This window comes from Nansenia antarctica (genome assembly GCF_963989245.1).
Source record: "Nansenia antarctica genome assembly, chromosome: 15".
Lineage (NCBI taxonomy): Eukaryota > Metazoa > Chordata > Actinopteri > Argentiniformes > Microstomatidae > Nansenia > Nansenia antarctica.
Window position 1 is genome coordinate 30,555,638 of NC_137685.1, and position 5,000 is coordinate 30,560,637.

The following is a 5,000-nucleotide window of genomic DNA, read 5'->3' on the forward strand; positions in this document are numbered from 1 at the left end:
GAGGGAGGCCGGAGGGAGGGAAGGAGGGAGACTGGAGGGGAGGGGAGAGTGGAGTGGAGGGAGACTGGAGGGGAGGAAGGGAGGCTGGAGGGAGGGAGGGAGGGTGGGCGGTGGCAGGTAGGCTAACGTGTTGTGAGAAGTGACAGCTTGTTCCAATGCCCGCTAATCGTCCTCATCTGTGCCCAGCTTGTCAGATGCCCAGATTCTGTCAGTGCCAATCAGCCACTTAATTGAACACAATTAAACACCCCCCTCCCCTCCCTCTCCCCCTCCCCACCACCAACCCCCATACACCCAACACGTTTCAAAGGCCTATTTCTCTCTCTCTCTCTCTCCCTCCACCCCCCCACCCACCACCCTACCCCCAGTCCCCCATGCTCCTCTCTCCTCTCATCCTCCCCCCAGTCCCCCCCATCCTCCTCTCTCCTCTCTCTGTCTCCCTCCTGCCATGGCATTAGCAGGAAGACACTTTTCAGTTTTGATTACGTGCCGCGGCAATTAACACGCTGACACGCTGGCCAGGGCATCGTCATCTGCTGCCTGCCACCGAGCACGGCCCCTCACCACCCCCCCTCCCCCCACACCTTCCCCCCCACACACACACCCCCACCCCCCATCAACTCCACCATGACCAAAACGCTCTAATTCAATTTATGCAATCGCTGTTATTTTTAAATAGTCATTTTGTCTGCTCATATGAGGGGCCCCGCTGCCCGCTGGGCTGGGCTGGGCTGGGCTGGGCTGCCCTTTCTCATATGAGGGATGGAGGGATGGGGGGATGGGGGATGAGGGGATGGGGGGAGAGGGGGTGGACGGTGGGCTAGAAGTGGTCCATTGACTCTGGGAAAAAGTCTCTTGATCTTCTTGTTGTGATTCTCTCTCCCTAGTTCTTTTTAAAATTAAGAAATTGATCCTTGTTGTTTATTTGATTTAGCTGATTTTGATTTTGTTTCGAATTATGATCGTTTAACCCTGCGTTGTGGAATTTGTCAGTAAAAAGTACAATGTTTAAGCAGATTTGGAATCACATGGGCATGTGAATAATAGCAGCTTTTCACTTGTGTAGCAAATAATTAGAAAATAATCCATGTTTGATACATTAGCCCTCACCCCTCTTTACCAATTCCCAGGTTTGAATAAAACAATTTGAATATAACAGTTTGAATATAACAGTTTGAATATGACAGTTTGAATATAACAGTTTGAATATAACAGTTTGAATATGACAGTTTGAATATAACAGTTTGAATATAACAGTTTGAATATAACAGTTTGAATATGACAGTTTGAATATAACAGTTTGAATATGACAGTTTGAATATAACAGTTTGAATATAACAGTTTGAATATGACAGTTTGAATATAACAGTTTGAATATGACAGTTTCAGAACTATTGGTTCTTCAGTCAAGAGCCGTTCACAGATACAGTAGACCTGCTAGCAGGAGACTGTGGTTCCCTCCTTCTTGACTCGTAGGTCAGAGAAATCAGACAATGGATTTATTTCCCGTAATCACACCCTCCGGACTGGCCTTGAAAAATCGACCCAAAAAACTGGGTGTCATCACGGCTGATCTTAAGTCATTCCGGGCCCGGGCCGTGTATCAGCCTGGTGGATCTGGTGAGGTGTGAGATGTTATTCTGCAGCCCTCAGATAACTTCCAGAACATTTGCAGTGGCTCATTTTTTTTCCCTCTCTGCCCTGGTGACCTCTGCGGAACTTAAAGGTACGTCTTGGGGGCATTCGATTTGGGCAGAACGGGGAGCTATCGGTGACAGGGGGGAGCTAATCCAGTCTTGCGCAGATTAAGAGGAGTGGTTTGTGGAGTGGGGTGTGTTGGCGCTGGCGCCGGCGCCTAGGGCTGGAAGAGAGGGACGTCCTATCAGCTCTCCAGCAGGCTGGCCCTCAGGCCTACGCAGTCCTACAGGACTCTTTGTACTTCCCTAAAGCCTCTCTCTCCCTCTGTCTCTTTTTTCTCCTCTTTCATTCCTTTTCTATCAGTTCTCTCTCTTACTATCTATCTGTTTATTTATTGCTCTTTTTTCTCCCTTTTTTCGCTTATTTGTTATCGTTTTTCTCCATTTTCTTTTCCAAAGTAAAGACTTTTTTTTCTTGCCAACTATTTGAAATCTAGAGTGGATGTTTTTTTCTGTCTCTCACAAGTTCTTCAGTCGCTGGCTGTTATTGGTGGGCAGGTGCAGGGGAAAGGTCAGACACAATGTAGTTTCCCTTGAGTGTCCCTTTACTTTACCCTTTACTGTCCCTTTACTTTACCCTTTTACTGTCCCTATACTTTACTTTTAGTGTCTTGAGTGTCCCTATAGCGTAGGAGGAATACACAATTACATATATCATCATTGTAATAATCATAATTTGGCGAGTGAAAGTACTTATGCATTTTGTTAAAATAGTGAATGGAAGTAAATGAATGAAATGAAAGACAATAATGACAAAAGACATAAAGATATCTTTGAGTCATTGGGAGTAAGTACTCTGAGTAAGTACTCATCAGAAAATGGTTGTTTATTTACTATTTGTCCCCCGCCTAAGCAAACACGGTGTTCAGGCAGACAGTTGTCTCTCTGCTCTGTTAGAGATATTTCATTCAGGGAAGAAACCAACAAAGAGCAAAGACTTGTCAAACATTTACGCAGACAAAAAAATAGTAATTTGACTGTTCGGGAAATTAGCAGGGTATGACAAGAACCTCTTTTTGTGTCTCAAATGCTCTATTTATTTATCTGAAAGGATGCACATTGTATCAATTTACAGTTCTCCATTCATTTCGCCGCAGGCCGGAGGGCTCAGAAGTTGAAAGAATTAATTACTTTTTTTTATTATTATTTATAAAGTAATCTATCTGTAGAGAGAGAGAGAGGGAGAGAGAGGCAGCGAACGCCCCGGAGCACTGTCCTTTAAACTGCCCTGGCTCATATTATCTCCTCAACCAGCACCCACACAAAGTCAGACAACAGACCAAACACTAGGCCACCGAGGACTCTGTACCGAGGGGGGGGGGGGGTTTAGGGGAGGGAGGGAGGGAGGGAGGGAGGGAGGGAGAGAAGGAGGGAGGGAGGGAGGAAGGGGTAGGACTTCTCTGAAAGGGAGTGAGGGTGTTAAGTATGTGTTGAGTGGTGTGTGTGTGTGTGTGTGTGTGTGTGTGTGTGTGTGTGTTGTGTGTGTGTGTGTGTGAGAGGGCTGAAGTCATCCCAGGTCTGTGGAGGTTGTGTTTGACACCAGGCCTCTCAGCTCGTGCTCCACATTATCACCTTATCTCCACCTTTATCAGATAAGACGGTTTCCATGGTGATTGGCATTGATTTTTTTTTATTCCACTGTGTGGAAGCAGATGAACACAACAGATCACTAATATATATGAACCTGCCAACAACCCCCACCCCCCACCCCCCCCACCCCCCCCCCCAAAAAAAGAAAAGTTTAGCCACATTATCCAAGTGCTCGGGAAGGACATCTCAAGGATATACAACCTCCCAGACAATAATACTCTCTCTCTCTCTCTCTCTCTCTCTCTCTCTCTCTCTCTCTCTCTCTCTCTCTCTCTCTCTCTCTCATGAAAAGGGCTCATCTCTGTTGAGAACCGGTGGACCAGTAATTGCAGTGATATCAGTCTGGAGCCTCCCTGCGCGTTTGGCCCGGCGCTTCGTTTCATGTGTTTAAATAAGGGAGCGCTCTAATCAAAACCTCCAATTAACTGATGACTAAATGTGGCCCACCCCTCCAGCTGTCTTCCAACCGCCCCCGCCCCCCCCCCCCCCCCTCCCCCCTAACATGGCCGCCACAGCAGGACATGTTCCCCTCCTTCCTCCGAGCCTCGGCTCAGCTCCGGTCCACACGGCCCAGCACATCTGTCCTGCACGCGTGGGCCATGAATCTCCTTCTCATGGATGCATGTCACATGTTCTGGTTGTGTGTGTGTGTGTGTGTGTGTGTGTGGTGTGTCGGGGGGACAGACATACGGTGGGGTTTTCCATACTGATAGAATTAACGTGAGGAAACCGCTAACCAGCCCTTCATGTCGCTGCCTCAAGTGCTTCATATTTCCAGGATGACTTTATATGATTAATTTGGAGAGTATGATTAATTCTCCCTCTGTGATGTGTGCGTACATCTGTGTGTGTGTGTGAGTGTGTGTGTGTGTGTGCATCTGTGTGTGGCCGTGCATGTGTGTGTGGGGTTTGTGTGTGTGTGGGGTTTGTGTGTGTGCTTGCCGTGTGCGTGTGTGCATCAGTATGTGTGTGTGTGTGTGTGTTGTGTGTGTGTGGACCTGTGTAACCACCTCCATGATAGACTAATTGGTTTAGCAGCAAGGGGTCAAAGGTCGGCACAGCGTAGCGAGACACAATGTGAACCTGATGTTGGAGAGGGATGCTTCCATGCAGCAGCAGAGAAAAGCATGTGTGAGACTATTTCCCTACTCTCACCCCTATTCTTCCCCCACTCCCCCCCCCCCTTCTCCCCCCCTACACTCCCCCACTCTTACCCCTACTCTTCCCCCACTCTCAACCTTCCTCTCTCCCCACTCCCCCCCTCCCACTCTCACCCCTACTCTCCCCCACTCTCACCCCTACTCGCCCCTCACTCTCCCCCCTACTCTCCCCCACTCCCCCCCAATCTCCCTCCACCCTCCCCCACTCTCCTTCTCCGATTCTCAACCCTCAAAAGATGCACTGTTTGTGGGTGCTCGTGCCTCAGACGGAAGGGGACCATGAGGATAGAGATATGCCTGTCCGTACGCCTATTCTGAACTCCTCCCGAATGCCACGTGACATATTATTACATTGAATTGGAATATCAAATTGAAATGCTCTCTCTCCTGCTCATATGACATCGGAACACGCATGCTGTAAACTGTAGGGGGAGAAATGCACAAATACTCTCCACAGCCCCAAAGCCCCACGGCAACACCACACCAGCAGCCCGTTTGTGAGGGGGAATCCGCCGGGGATCGTTTACCAGCTCCGACCTCATTACTATTCATG

General features: G+C 48.5%; 1 protein-coding gene across 1 annotated transcript in view; it reads left to right on the forward strand.

The window, feature by feature from the left end:
- The window catches only part of pax7a (paired box 7a), a gene marked incomplete at both ends in the record, with an annotated part of 59,662 nt that overhangs the window by 51,350 nt on the left and 3,312 nt on the right, over window positions 1–5,000 (forward strand).